This window comes from Rhamphochromis sp. 'chilingali' (genome assembly GCF_963969265.1).
Source record: "Rhamphochromis sp. 'chilingali' genome assembly, chromosome: 1".
NCBI lineage: Eukaryota > Metazoa > Chordata > Actinopteri > Cichliformes > Cichlidae > Rhamphochromis > Rhamphochromis sp. 'chilingali'.
This window is the reverse complement of record NC_137929.1, coordinates 40,291,477-40,307,628: the sequence shown is the minus strand read 5'-3', so window position 1 is coordinate 40,307,628 and position 16,152 is coordinate 40,291,477. Positions and strand designations below refer to the sequence as shown.

General features: G+C 45.6%; 1 pseudogene across 1 annotated transcript; it reads right to left on the bottom strand.

Moving 5' to 3' along the window:
• Positions 1-491: 491 nt before the first annotated feature.
• On the bottom strand, positions 492-15,006 carry LOC308408171 (E3 ubiquitin-protein ligase TRIM47-like; annotated as a pseudogene). The gene is made up of 7 exons (XR_013974708.1): positions 14,833-15,006; positions 13,564-13,939; positions 13,392-13,487; positions 12,452-12,685; positions 1,345-1,507; positions 1,213-1,272; positions 492-1,101 (listed from the first exon to the last, which is right to left on the bottom strand). The product of XR_013974708.1 is annotated as an E3 ubiquitin-protein ligase TRIM47-like (transcript).
• Positions 15,007-16,152: the final 1,146 nt, after the last annotated feature.

Genomic DNA, 16,152 nt, shown 5'->3' with positions numbered 1-16,152 from the left:
GATGATGTATGGAATAAAAGAAGTTGGAGGTGAACAGTTTCACCCCTGACTTGTTAAAATTGAATCCATTTGCTTTAAACGGATCCCTGCGTTCCCAAAAAATATTAAAATTGTTGATAAAATGCACTGAGTGGTCAGTACATGCTGATATAAGCCATTTATTCAGTGCAAACAACCTGCTGAATCTCTCGTCTCCTCCTCTGACCGGCGGTACAGGTCCACTGATGAATACAGCTGCATTCAGAGAGTTTACAGTATTTAATAATCTTTCCCATCTTCTAGACTTTGGTCATAGTGCAATACAGCATCTCTGTACCTATAGCTGACTGCAAAACTGACTTCATCTGAACCCATTCATCATTAGTACAATAAGCCCTATGTGCAGTATGTTGTCAACTTTATTTCCTTATGAAATCCCTCCCAAGCATTAAAGTAGTAAAATGGAACAACGACAATAAGGTACATGCAGTTGAAAAAGTGAATATAAACTCAATATTTTAAAAGAACAAACAAACAAAAAAAACTGTTAAGCATAGATTAATTAGAGCAACAAAATCTTACAATTCCAATGTCCTTTGTCACAGTGGGGCACCTGGTACGTCTATCCACATCCAAACAGTGCGAGTCATTCAGCATTTAGCAAATAAGTGTCAAACAAATTCAATGAGCTCACAGGTTTCTACACTGCTTATTTTAGGTCTTGAAAGACATTAATCAACATGGTAGAGGTGAAAAAGTTGGCATCACAACTTCTTCACTTCTGCATAACAGCCAGAGCTTCCTTCCTTCAGCCCAAGGCCAGGATAGAGAGGCTGAGTGAATACTGTGCACACTTTGTGAAGCAGAGTCATGATGTCAGAGATGCAGTAAAACGACAGAGTACCTGATCTGTAATCCAGGTACACGCCAATCTGAGAGGTACGAGGACCTGACACCGCCTTGGCTACTGAGTTATGTCTGAAAGTGTAACCGTCTGTAGAGCACTCCAAACTCCAGAACTTGTCATTCTTCCCAAATTCTGAGTCGAAGATGAATGAAAATGCTCATAGTAGCCACTCGTCACTCGTTGAGAATTTTGTAAAAGGTCCAAGTATTTGTTGACTGAGTTGGGATCCAGTGTTAGAGGACAGTGATAGACAAGCAAACCAAGAATATCATCAGCCTTCTAGTATTTAGTAAGTGATTACTGCTTTGATATACTGATATACTTACAGCACAAAAACTCTTCTCTGGTCTTTGGCACAGGTGGCAGCACAACTTTTATACCAAAAACTGATAGGAACAAAATAAATGAATAATACTGGATTAAGTGGAATCAAGTGGATGGATATTTCTCTCAGGTACCTGTTGCAGAGATCTTGGGCCATGTGGTCTCCAGAAGCTTCTTCATGTCATCTCTCAGCTGAGTCAGACATTCGGTCACGGTTTCCACCGAATGTTTAGGACGAACAACAGCGCCTGTTGGCAAGTCTGGAGATTCACATGAAATGGAGAGAGACTGGAAGAGCTGGGAAAAACAAACAAACAAAAAAAAAGAAAAAAAGAAGAACAAAAGTTAGGTTTAAATTTAATGTTTGAACATATATTTAAAAAAATAAATAAAATAAAATGTTATGTTATATGTAACTATAAGGAAAAAGAAAAAAAAATCCCAATAGGATGTGTGCAAAGTTTCAGCTCCCTGCTTTTCTCAAAGAAGTATTTCTACAATAGATCTAGTTTTTCAAGACTTGTTCCAATATGGCTCCATCAGTATCGGCCGCTTGCCCCTCCCTTTCTTCCCTCCCCATCCTCAGCTGCCTCCCTATTCCCGCTCTACTACACCCACTGTTACGTTCTGTGAGGCTGTGGGTCTCAGCCTGTTCCGCAGGCATCAGCTCAAGCTGTAGGTCCATTGGTGTCGACACCTGTTGATCAGGGGCTGCCTGAGGACAAACCCATGACATTGCCTCGCTTCGAACCCCTCTCCATTGAATCAAGTGAAGGCTTGAAGCAGGATGCTAAGCTCCGTGTACGCCTGGCTCGTCTCCAGTTAGAAAAGGAGGACCGTGAGAGGGAGTTCCAGCTAAAGAAAGAGCTGGAGCTTAGGCGTTTAGACGCAGAGCTTGCTAGAGCCAGAGAGGTCGAATTGAGGAAGGTGGAGGTGGAGGCAGAGACAGCTGTGAGGTTGCGACAGCTGGAACTCCGGCAGGTTTCCCTTCCTCCGACTGCCTCCATTCGTCAGGCAGACACCCCGTTTGACGTAGGGAAAAACAGTCGTCTGGTTCCGATGTTCCGTGACACTGAGGTCGACAGCTACTTCGAGTCGTTTGAACGAATAGCCACGGCCTTGCACTGGCCACGGGATTCATGGGCCATTTTGCTCCAATGTAAGCTGGCGGGTAAGGCTCAAGAAGTTTGTTCCTCGTTGTCAGCTGAGGACAGCTTGGACTATGACAAGCTGAAAAGGGCTATCCTGCTGGCCTATGAGCTGGTCCCAGAAGCCTATAGGCAGCGTTTCCGGGGGTTGAAAAGAGGTCAGGGTCAGTCCTATCTTGATTTCGCCAGGGAAAAAGGTGTTCTTTTCGATCGGTGGTGTGCGGCCTGCAAAGCCACTGACCTGGCTTCGATCCGGGAACTAATGCTCATAGAGGAATTTAAGAACTGCATTGCTGAGCGCATCGCGGTATATATTAATGAACAGAAGGTTTCCTCGCTACAGCAGGCTGCGACGCTGGCTGATGAGTTCGCGCTCGTCCATAAAACCAGTGTCAGTAGGCATGACCGGCGCGATGCCCCAGTGAAGGCTAGCGAGGTGCCAGTTGCACAGCACCCAAAGAGTGAGGTACTTGTGTTTCGTCCCAAGGCAGACCGAAAGTGTTTTTTCTGTTTTAAGTCTGGCCACCTGATCGCAGATTGTGAAGCTTACAGACGGAAACAATCAGTCTCGACTTCACGTAAACCAAAAGGGGTTGGGCTGATTAAAACCATGCCTCCTGTCAGTAGGCCCCCTTCCCCTGAGACCCCGGATGAGTGTTTTAAGCCCTTCATTTTTAAGGGGATAGTTTCGCTTTCTGGTAAGACCGAGGATAAGCGTGAAGTGACCATTCTGCGTGATACTGGTGGCTCACAGTCCCTCATACTAGCTAGTGTGCTTGAATTTAATGAGAAGTCTGACTGTGACTCTAGCATCATTGTAAGAGGTGTTGGGATGAGTTTTGTGCCTGCTCCCCTCCATCGTATCTGGGTACAGAGTGAGCTGGTGAGTGGTTTCTTCTCAGTGGGTGTGCGGCCTTCTCTCCCGATTAATGGGGTGGATTTTATAATGGGAAATGATATCGCGGGTGGGAAAGTTTACCCTACCCCTGAGGTGACCAACAATCCTGTTATAGAGCCTGTGTTAGATGCCCTCAGCCTGCAGCACCCGGATGTGTTCCCGGTGAGCGTTCTGACTCGTTCACGTGCCCAGCAACAAGGTGGGGGGGGTTGATTTCTCAGAATCAGTGATTGGCTCTATTCTAGAGAAGGATGTGATGCCCTGCACCGATGAGGGAGATAATGGAGCCTTAGAGTTAGCTCACAGTGTGGTTGAGCCAGCTCCTGTGTCTGGAGCTCCTTTTCTGCTCACCCGGGAAGCACTTGTGAAGGCTCAGAAAGAAGACCCTTCATTAGTTCAGTGTTTTACCGCAGCAGCTCAGGATAAGGGAGGTGAGGGGAGCAAGAGGCAGACATTTTTCGTTTGGGAAGGTTTATTGATGCGCAAGTGGACCCCAAGGCCTGGAGAAGACTGGAGCGTAGTGCGGCAGTTGGTGGTTCCGACCAGTCTGCGGTGGCATGTGCTGCAGTTAGCACATGATCACGCATGGTCAGGTCATTTGGGTGTCACTAAAACATATGACCGTATACTGCAGCATTTCTTTTGGCCGGCAATGAAAGCAGATGTAGTGCAGTTTTGTAACACCTGTCACACTTGCCAGCTTGTGGGTAAACCGAACCAGGCGGTGCCCCCCGCCCCCCTACGTCCTATCCCTGCTGTCGGTGAACCTTTTGAGCATATCCTGGTAGACTGTGTTGGCCCCTTACCAAAGACGCGGGCAGGGAATCAGTTCTTGTTAACCATAATGTGTGTGTCCACTCGATACCCAGAGGCGATTCCTCTGCGGAAAATCACGACAGCAAGCATTACCAAAGCACTAGTCAAATTCTTTACCACCTTTGGCCTCGCGAAAACCGTGCAGACAGATCAGGGTACCAATTTCATGTCCAGGGATTTTAATCGGACTCTACGGTCCTTTGGAGTTTCTCATTCTGTGTCTAGTGCTTATCACCCAGAGTCACAAGGTGCACTGGAGAGGTGGCATCAAACTCTCAAGGCGATGTTGAGTAAGTATTGCCACGACACCGGAAAAAGCTGGGATGAAGGGGTCCCTTTTGTATTGTTCGCTATACGTGATGCGAAGCAGGAGTCTTTGGGGTTCAGCCCAGCTACCCTGGTGTTTGGACATGACGTGCGGGGTCCGCTAAAGGTGCTGAAGGAGAGTTTTCTCAGTGGTTGTGTGCCTAAAACTACTGTGGTGGAGTTTGTAAAAACATGCAAGGACAGGTGGCAACGGGCTACTTTGTTAGCAAAAGAGGCTCTCTGTGTATCCTAGGCAAACATGAAAAAACGATGTGATCAAAAAGCAGTGGAAAGACAGTTCCAGCCTGGGGACAAAGTTCTTGTGTTGTTGCCCGTGCCCAGTTCTGCCCTCATGGCTCGTTTCTCAGGCCCCTATGTGATAGTGAAAAAAGTGTCTGACACCAACTATATTCTCAACACCCCAGAACGCAGAAGGAAGACTCGCCTATGTCATGTCAACATGTTGAAACCATACCATACCAGAGACACCAGCATGACAGAATCATCAGACACTGCTGGGACGGCTGTCCCCGGTTCAGTCCCTGTTGCCCTGCTAAGTGTTGAAGTTAAGGGTGATGATGATCTGGGTACCCTTTCTGAGGGACAGCAATGTGGGCGGTTGTCAAATTCTGTTTTTTTAGCTAAGGCCGAGGCCAACCTATCTCACCTTCCTTCGTCCCAGTGTAAAGAGGTACTTGACTTGCTGCACTCCTACCTGTCTCTTTTTAGTGACGTACCCTCGCGTACCCACGTTTGTGAGCATGACATTGACGTTGGAGACGCAGTCCCAATCAAGCAGCATGCATATCGTTGCCCCTTCGCCAAACGTGAGGTCATGAAAGAAGAAGTTGAGTACTTAGTAGAAAACGGCTTGGCACAACCTAGTTGTAGCCCCTGGAGCTCCCCATGTTTACTAACACCTAAGTCTGATGGCACACCCCGTTTCTGCACAGATTATCGGAAGGTAAACGCTGTAACGGTCTCTGACTCTTTTCCACTTCCTCGTATGGAAGACTGCATTGACAGCATCGGCCCTGCCAAATTCATCACCAAACTCAATCTCCTTAAAGGCTACTGGCAGGTGCCTCTCACTCCCAGAGCTTCAGAGATTTCTGCATTTGTCACCCCTGACCACTTCATGCAATACACAGTAATGGCCTTTGGCATGAAAAATGCTACTTTTCAACGACTGATGCAGTTGGTGTTGGGAGATGTGCCCCAGTGCAATGTGTATCTAGATGACGTGGTGCTATACACAGACACATGGGCAGATGATATGTCCCTTCTGAGGACAGTGTTTCAGCGGCTAGCCGAGGCCTCGTTGACCCTCAATCTCGCTAAGTGTGAGTTTGGTAAGGCAACCGTCACTTACCTAGGTAAGCAGGTGGGGTTTGGGCAGGTCCGCCCAGTGGAGGCGAAGGTTGCTGCAATCCTGGACTACCCGAGTCCAGCCACCAGACGGGAACTAAGGTGGTTCCTAGGGATGACCGGATATTACCGGTGTTTCTGTAAGAACTTTTCTGTGGTCGTGACCCCGCTAACCAAACTGTGTAGCCCAAAGGTGCCTTTTGAATGGTCAGTTGAATGCCAGCATGCCTTTGAGTCGGCAAAATCTCTTCTGTGCAGCACCCCTGTATTGGCAGCTCCAAACTTCTCTCGCCCCTTTAAGCTAGAGGTCGATGCCAGTGCCACCGGAGCCGGGGCAGTCCTGCTGCAGGATGATGAGGAAGGCGTGTGCCATCCGGTCTGTTATTTCTCTGCAAAGTTCAAACCCCATCAACTGAACTACTCTACCATAGAGAAGGAAGCCTTAGCTCTGCTTCTAGCTCTGCAGCACTTCGAAGTGTATGTGGGCTCCAGCGCTTCCCCGGTGACCGTGTTCACAGACCACAACCCCCTCGTTTTTCTGAACCGGATGTACAATCACAACCAGCGACTGATGCGCTGGGCACTCCTGGCCCAGGATTACAATCTGATGATCATACACAAGAAAGGTACTGACAATATAGTGGCTGATGCGCTCTCACGCAGCTCGCAATAGGGTGTTGTTGTTGTTTTGGTAGGGCTTCAATGTAAGGGGGGGGGAATGTTACGTTCTGTGAGGCTGTGGGAGTGTGTGGGTGGGGTGTTTGCCCACTCTCCCCGCCTCCACCCCTCTTGCCACTCCTACCCCTCTCTGTCTCTCTCACTCTCCTCTCTCCCCAGGACACAGCTGCTGCTGATTAGCCTCGTTTGCCACCTGACTCCAGTCAGCAATCATCCTCTGAGGCTATTTAAACTGGGGATGAGCTGTGAGCAGGGTGGCTCTACGCGTTTCTGTGCTAGATTTTGGACAGACAGCCTCTTTCTGACCAGTGAGCAGACGGGCTTGTGGGCCCTGAGAGTGTCTCCCCGTGGTGGGGAGTAGGGTAGGAAGTGTGGGAAGTGCCTCCTTTTTATTGTGTTTGTTTGGTAGTCTTCCTGCCTTTCGTGGCTGCGAGCGTTTTCTTTGTTTCTTTGGCGTTGTTGGTAAGACGGCGTTGCCGGCCCTTTAAGTTAATGTCGTTTGTAATCCACCTGTACCATTTCGTAATAAAGTTCTATTAATACAGAACAACTCTGTCTGTTTTCCTTTTCATTCTGGTTCCGGACTCATTTGTTACTGGTCCCCTCACTCACATGCCTAGACCCCTTCGGGGGGAACGTAACACCCACCCACACACGCAGGGCTTGGGGTGCAGGTATGTCATGTTGAGGCCAGTAGTAAAACATATGTTATTTTATGACCAGTAGTCAATGTAGTTGAATTATGATAACAGCTGTAGGACATATATTATCCTTTAGTTTAGAAGGTGTGCTGTGTATGTAGTTTAGTCCTTATTATACTCTTGAGTAAAAGAACATAATCATTTTGTAGTTCATTAGATAAAGTGTGCATCACTCTGTATCCTTGATCGGCTGTGAATGTCTTACACTGTTTTCTTGACATGTTTTATTGTTGAATCATAAAAGAAGGTTGCAAGCAGGAGACTTGGTGTCTAGGGAGAAGAGATAAACCACATTCCATACCCCCACCTTACAGAAGAGCAGAAAGACAGGGAGCCGAGGTCATAACTTAGGCGCCGTAAGAGAGAAAGAATGTGAATGTTTAGGCTTTTACGACTAGGTGGGGGCCACTAGAGACTATGAGAGGCTGTGTAACCCGTCACCATTTTGAGACTCGCTGTGACTCTCTGCAGGCAGGTCTCCCCATCATGATGGTTCTAATGCTCATAAGTATTGAATTGTATGGAAATAAATGATTGTTGATTGAGCATTTATACACCGAGTACTGTCCTTCCTTCAGCCCAAAGATTAAAAGAATTGGGAGATTTCAACAGTCACCAGGGTGCAGGGGAGGCACTCCCCCTCTGTCCCCTTCTGGCCGCCTGTGCCTCAATTTTATTCTGCAACCTAGACATCCACATTACTCACACTCTCACATAACACATACAGTGGGGCAAAAAAGTATTTAGTCAGCCACAGATTGTGCAAGTTCCCCCACCTAAAATGATGACAGAGGTCAGTAATTTGCACCAGAGGTACACTTCAACTGTGAGAGACAGAATGTGAAAAAAAAATCCATGAATTCACATGGTAGGATTTGTAAAGAATTTATTCGTAAATTAGGGTGGAAAATAAGTATTTGGTCAATAACAAAAATACCACTCAATACTTTGTAACATAACCTTTGTTGACAATAACAGAGGTCAAACGTTTACTATAGGTCTTTACCAGGTTTGCACACACAGTAGCTGGTATTTTGGCCCATTCCTCCATGCAGATCTTCTCGAGAGCAGTGATGTTTTGGGGCTGTCGCCGAGCAAAACGGACTTTCAACTCCCGCCACAGATTTTCTATGGGGTTGAGGTCTGGAGACTGGCTAGGCCACTCCAGGACTTTCAAATGCTTCTTACGGAGCCACTCCTTTGTTGCCCGGGCGGTGTGTTTTGGATCATTGTCATGTTGGAAGACCCAGCCTCGTTTCATCTTCAAAGTTCTCACTGATGGAAGGAGGTTTTGGCTCAAAATCTCACGATACATGGCCCCATTCATTCTGTCCTTAACACGGATCAGTCGTCCTGTCCCCTTGGCAGAAAAACAGCCCCATAGCATGATGTTTCCACCCCCATGCTTCACAGTAGGTATGGTGTTCTTGGGATGCAACTCAGTATTCTTCGTCCTCCAAACACGACGAGTTGAATTTATACCAAAAAGTTCTACTTTGGTTTCATCTGACCACATGACATTCTCCCAATCCTCTGCTGTATCATCCATGTGCTCTCTGGCAAACTTCAGACGGGCCTGGACATGCACTGGCTTCAGCAGCGGAACACGTCTGGCACTGCGGGATTTGATTCCCTGCCGTTTTAGTGTGTTACTGATGGTGACCTTTGTTACTTTGGTCCCAGCTCTCTGCAGGTCATTCACCAGGTCCCCCCGTGTGGTTCTGGGATCTTTGCTCACCGTTCTCATGATCATTTTGACCCCACGGGATGAGATCTTGCGTGGAGCCCCAGATCGTGGGAGATTATCAGTGGTCTTGCATGTCTTCCATTTTCTGATGATTGCTCCCACAGTTGATTTTTTCACACCAAGCTGCTTGCCTATTGTAGATTCACTCTTCCCAGTCTGGTGCAGGTCTACAATGCTTTTCCTGGTGTCCTTCGAGAGCTCTTTGGTCTTGGCCATGGCGGAGTTTGGAGTCTGACTGTTTGAGGCTGTGGACAGGTGTCTTTTATACAGCTGATGAGTTCAAACAGGTGCCATTCATACAGGTAACGAGTGGGGGACAGAAAAGCGTCTTACAGAAGACGTTACAGGTCTGTGAGAGCCAGAGATTTTCCATGTTTGAGGTGACCAAATACTTATTTGCCACCCTGATTTACGAATAAATTCTTTACAAATCCTACCATGTGAATTCATGGATTTTTTTTTTTTCACATTCTGTCTCTCACAGTTGAAGTGTACCTCTGGTGCAAATTACTGACCTCTGTCATCATTTTAAGTGGGGGAACTTGCACAATCTGTGGCTGACTAAATACTTTTTTGCCCCACTGTACATATAGGGCCTTGGGGGTGGGCATGTTTTACAGCATCCAGAGGATGGTCGGTGTATTCCAACCCACCTCTGGCGCTGGTGCCCTACCCTCAATTTTAAATGCTAAGGGTTTTCGGGAGGAGCCATGCTGCTCTCTGAGAGGAAGCAAGTACCATGCTCTCCTGTGTTTTAAATGCACTTTAGAACAGCACACAGCAACACTACATATGAGCGGGCGTAGGGAGGTTTGGGGTCTTCACTCACCCCGGTTCTGTTAGCCGTCTTTGCTGGGGGGCTGGGAGGAGGTGCTGGCCGTCAGATTGGGATCTGGGATGCGGGGCCTCCCTGCTACTGCAGATAAGGAGGTGGTCCGCTTGCCTCCACCCCAGAGGTTACATCGGTTACATTTCCTGGGTCTAGGTGCGGCTTGCCCCTCTGGGGGCGGGGGTACCTGGACCTGGGATATAGAGTATGTTTGGGGAGTGTGACTGTCTGTGCAGTGTCTATTTGTGTCTGTCTACACGTTGGGTGAGTGCTGAGTATTTGGTTGTGTATATGGGGGTGGGAATGCACGTTTGTGTCCACGTGCGCCTGTTTGTCTGTGTCTAGATGTCAGGTTGGGTCTTAGACTCGACCTCTCTGGGTACATCTCAGGCCCTCCAAAGTACGGAGGCCTATCTCCCCTCACCACACTCCCTGCCGGTGGCTGATGCCCTCAAACGTTGGTGTGTTGGTGGTTCTTGTCGACTGGGGCTGGGCGCTCATATATGTACCGGCTCACTCCTGGTGGCCGATTGGCGGGGCCTGGCGCCTGTGGTCCGGCTGGGCCCCTTCCGGGGGGTGGGGTGCCCTCAGGCCTCTGGGCCTGAAGCTCGGTCCTCTCTGGCACAGCTGGCCACTGCAACCCCCTCTGGCCTCTGCTCCGTAGCTGCGGGGTGACCTCTCGTTTGGGGCTCTACTCAGCTCTTCCCAGGAGGGTGGCACGGTTCCCCCCCCTTTGGTGGTCCTCCTCGGGTCCTCATACTCTGGGGCCTCTGGATATCTGGGGCCTGGATCTCCTCCATACCTACTTCATGCCCTGGGGGACGGGGCTATGGCTCCCCACACTCCCTAGCAGATCGTTACATGGAGAAACCTTTGGAATACAAGCATGCTGATCCACACAGGTGTGCACACAGGTGTACACACGGGTGTTCACAGACGCGGACAACACCTTTCTTGACTGCTGCCTCAAAGCACATTGTGCACTGTCAGTCTTGTGTGCTGCACAATATCGTTTAATATTTAGAATCTACTGCTAGCTAGTTTATTGTGATGGTGCTGTATTTATTATGTTGCTTTTTTTTTTTTTTTTTTTTTTTTGTTTGCTTTCTCTTCTGTTTTTTTTTTTTTTTTTCTCCATACAGGTGATCCAGGTGTTTTGTTTGTTTTTCTTTCTTTCTTCCCCCCTTTCTCACCGTCTCTTCTCCCCTCTGGTTTTCTTTCTCTCCCTCTCTTTCTTTCATTCTTTCTCCCTGTCCTATCCCCCAGTCATGTCTGTCTCGTTTGTAGCAACCGAAAATAAAATAAATACATAATTATAATAAAGGTCAATCAAATGGACCAATATGGCAAGGCCATGATGATCCACTTGGTAAAATAAATCCGCTTGGCATCTTTCTTGGTCTTAAGACAACGATTCTGATGGCTAAAGATCCAAACGGGACAAAAAAGAAAAAGTATCGGCTCTCAGGCTACGTCTACATGTACCCGGGTATTTTTGAAAACGCAGATTTTTCTATGCTTTGCACCTTTCGTCCACACGTAAATGGCGTTTTCGGTCACTGAATGGTAAATGGTAAATGGCCTGCATTTGTATCGCGCTTTACTCAGTCCCTAAGGACCCCAAAGCGCTTTACACTACATTCAGTCATTCACCCATTCACACACACATTCACACACTGGCAATGGCAAGCTATATTGTAGCCACAGCTGCCCTGGGGCGCACTGACAGAGGCTGAGTTTTTTTTAAAAACTCCTGCCAGGGTGGAGATTATCGAAAACTCAGTTTTTGCGTTTACATGTGGACGAGGAAAACGGAGAAAATGCACCGCCAAAGGTGTGTGCCACGCTTTTGTTTCTGTGAAATGAATTTCTACAATGGCGAACTTAGACAAAATACATTTACTGTTAATTTTAATCACTGCAGTTTAAATGCTTACATATACACACAGTTACTGTCCCTCCACACAGGACTCAGTTCTGCTTCTATGTGCCATCTTTTTTTACTCTTTCCCACAGAGGCTTCTAGACTTCTGATTGGCCAACATTTCTACATGGCTAGGAATATATCGCCACCTGTTGCTTTGGCATGTTCCTAGCAGCTTTTCCTTCGTATTTGGCGTTTACATGTTGATGGGATTTAAAAACAAAACAAAACCGAAAACTGAAAATTTCCGTTGTCAAAAATACCCGTGGACGTAGCCTCAGGGGGCGTAGCTCAAGTTAACAGAACGGTGGATACATGACGTTCCTATAAAGGACAGTAGAGTCAAACCAGTGTGGTAATCAGATGGTGCACCATATACAAAATTTATATCCTCCCTCTCATTTTTTCAATGTAAATGCTCATATTCATTTATGAACATTTGCTGCACAGCAACACATTTTAAATCAAATTTATGCATCCTCATAAACTCCCCAGCAAGAAGTTACAATGTTGGCTCAAACTGCATGTTAACACATTAGGTTTCTCTTTCACTCTGACTTTTCTTTGCTCGGGTGGGAAGCTTTGATGGCCTTACATAAAATGAGCGCTACAAAACATAGCAATTAACAAAATAGTGATAGTGCAGTGTTTATGTCTTCATGAGGTAATGTTTAAACAGGTTTTCCTCTACAACCATTTGAGCTTTTACAGCTCCAGATGTGACTTTTTGGTTATAAAACACTGAATTAAATATAGAGTCTAAATGGTGACAGAATTTTAGAAAGAAACATGAGTTGGCCTACAACACAAAAGACACATTTCCTACCTGAATGAAATGAATGTGATCTTCTGTATGAGAAAGCTGTTCCAGGTCAGCGTCTCTTTTCTTCAGCCTGACTATTTCCTCCTCCAGCTGCAGCTGCAGAGCTTCTGCCCGAACAACTGCTAGTTTCTCTCGAGCCTCAATCAGCTGCTTTATTAAAGTACGTTGCTTTTGTATGGAGGAGATCAGCTCATCAAAGAGCTTGTCTTTGGACTTCATTGCAGTCTGAAAACAAATCTGTTTTATACAAGGAAGGTTTAGATTAGGAAAAAAATACTTTTTGGAGGCGAATTTAGAAAACTGCGGCAAAATTCATAAACCAATATAAAGAAAATAAAATGTAGCCACTGCATTTAGTAAATATGCAATAGTTAGTGTCTCATTGATGGATTTTAATTTCTGATTTTTACTCCAAGTGTTTTCTGGAGAGCTTTATTTTTACTCATGTTGTCCTCATTAGCTCCTTTAAGTGACCAATTAGGTTTGTTGTTAAAAATGTGTTTGTCGTGGTTCATCTGCAGTTTACTTTGCATCTTGACTCACTGTGAAAAGTTTCCATGTAAACAATATCTCAATGTGTACATGCAACTATGTGCCTGTTGCACACAGATGAAATGGGCCACAGTCAGCCAATTCCAGTTGCTGGCTGAATCTCTCGTATTAGGTACATTGAAAATACAGGATTAAAGCCTGTTAATGCTCTTAATAGAAAAAAAAAACTGTATAACTCATATGAATCATCTCTGTATGATTGTAGGGTCTTCATGTTATGGTATAAAGCACATTAAGGAGGCAGTTATTCTTATGAAAGCTGTATTAATCTGAACGCAGTAGTTGGAATTTAACCAAGTAATTTATGAGTTTACACTACCACAAAGCACAACATGTACTAGACAGCACTGTGGTCAGTAGAGATATTTGGTTTCTAGTCTTATTTCCACACCTTGAAGTCCTTCACAGCTTGGACCAGCTCATTCAGCTCTTTTTGTCTCTCCTGGGATTTCCGCTTAACTGCACAGTGACTCAGAAAAAGCCGTCCCTGCAAGAAGAAACCGCAGGATCAGAGAAAAATTAAAACACTCCAGATTCATTTTGTTTTTTTTATTGATCTTTACCTGCTCAGCAGCTCTTTCTGCTGCTGCTGTCACTGTTGAGTGGCGCCAGTGATCGTCCATGGTGCACAAATAGCAGATACATCTTTGATCAGTCTTACAGTAAACCTCCATCAGCTTGTTGTGCTTTGCACATATTTTTTTCCTTTAATGGCACTGTAGAAGACACCAGCTTGTGAAGCTTCAGCACAGGAAAACTGTGGTGAGGCTCAAGATGAGCAGGACAGTACGATGCCAAGCAGGTCAGGCAAGACATGCTGGCTTTGTTTCTTTTGGTCCCACAACAGAAATCACAGGCAATGTCTGTTGGTCCTGCAGGAGCAAGAGGAGAAGCTGGACGGGCCTGTTGGGTTACTGTCCTCTTCAGCTTCTCTACAACCTACAGTGATCAAATAAAAGCGGTCAAAGGTTTTGCACGACAAACAGAATCAAACTAGAATGGAAAGAGGATGAAGTCAGCAAAAGCATCCCAATTGTGTATTTTCTTTAAACTGTAGAAAATGCAATAAAAAAAAAAAAGAGTCAACATAATATGTTGGTGTATACAGAATAACTGGCTATGAAAATAATGAAATAATGAAAGTATTTTAGGAGTAACAACAGTGGGCTTGGTAATCACCTACAAGAAATTCTAATGTCATGCCAAAATAAATAAGAAATTATACTCCTGGGACTCTGTAATTTAAATACAATTAAATGTGACATGGTTATTCGTGCCAGACGTGCTGGTGTCAGTCTTTCCGAAAATGCTAATCTACTGGGACTGATACCTACACACGATGTCAGGTTACTGGTGTAGGTGTAGTGGTGTTGGGGATACTTTCATGACACACCACGTGTCCTTTGGTAACAAATGAGCTTATCTGAGTATTGCTGCTGATCATGGCACAAAGCTAAAAATCTCCTTAAACTGCAGCAGACAAATCTGCAGCAACTGTGTCACGTCACTTTGAACCAAAACACTGAGGAATGTTTCCAGCACCTTGCTGAATCTGTGCCACGAAGAATTACAACAGTTCTGAAGAAAGAAGCTGGTCAAACACGGCACTGGCCACGTGACCAGTAGATGTAAATGTGTATTTAATCAACAGAAAAGCCCGAAGAAACACATTTTGTCAATTAAATCACACAAAAATAGCATCAACAATGAAAAAACAAAACAAAACAACAACAAAAAAACAAAAACAAAAAAAACCCCAACAACAACAACTCATATTTCAAATTCAGTTGCTACTTTTAAAAAACAAAAAAACAGCACGGTGGATGCATCACCTCAGCCAGCATGGTGTTCCTCCTGAGGACAGGGCTTGGGCTGAAGGCCTCCCTACACTGAGGACAGCTGTACGTTCCCTTCTCTTTTTCCTGGTTCCAGCATCCCTCGATACAGCTTCTGCAGTAAGTGTGTCCACACTGGATGGTGACGGGATCTTTGAGCAGGTCCAGACATCAGGGCCGGATCTAGAAAATATCGATATTTTAGTAATTTAGGGTAAATTTGTAGGTTATCATTAACAGGAACAGAGTGCAAATAAACTATATCATTTGGATTGTCTACATTGGAAGGAACTACTTATTCTTCCGCCTGTCATAGTCATGTGCGAAGTACGTCTGTATAAATGTGTCCAGCCCCTTGTTGTGCACACTCACAACAATGGCTGAGCGTAAATCGAGTCATGTGCAGACGTATTTTACTTCCACAAACGGTTGAGACATAGTTCGCAATACATGTGGCAAGAAAGTGAGGTGTTGTGGCAACACTACTAACCTCATCAAGCACTTCAGAGTAAATCATATCACAGAATATGACAAGCTTATGTTGAGCCGAACTGAAGAGGAGGAGTAGACAGAGACAGGTGCTGCTAGGGCGAGACAGACGTCTCTCACAGAGTCCTTTAGTGCTCCAGGCAGGCAAGGTGTTCAAATAGCGCACAACTTCAGTTTTCTTATTTCTATATGATAACTGTGCTTTAATAAGCGATAAGAACAAGTAATCCAATGTCCTGTAATCATTATGACACTATAATTTGAGATACAATAACTGAAATACGTTTTTGTACAAAGTATCGGTATCGGATCAGTATCGTCGATACCACCCTGAATTTTACTTGGTATCGGATCGGAAAGGAAATCAGGGGTATCGCACATCACTACTTGCCACCCCAAGTGCCACCCCAGTTTTGCATATGACAGTGTTGTTTATTAAAATAAGATAGTTTGAGCGTAGATACAGTCAATACTGAATATAAATGCTAAAACTGAATATATTGCATAGTGTCCCCCCCCCCCCCCCCCCCCCCCCATTAAAAAAAATGGTTCAGCCCATAGCAGGACCCAAGCAATGCTTATGATTGTGCCAGAGCACATTTTGAACAACACCATGGGAATTTCGCTTTTTACACAGGTGGTTGGATGTTACACTCTGGACATGGAAGGAAGGTGAGTGTTATTAACCCTCTGTGGTCCACAGACACGCTGCACCTCCAAATCACATGACTGATGTAAGCTGACATAGCAACAAGCTGCAGCCACGCTGACTGTCTATTTCAGCCCACATTGAAAGTTCGGACTTCAAAGTTTTTACATTTTAATTAC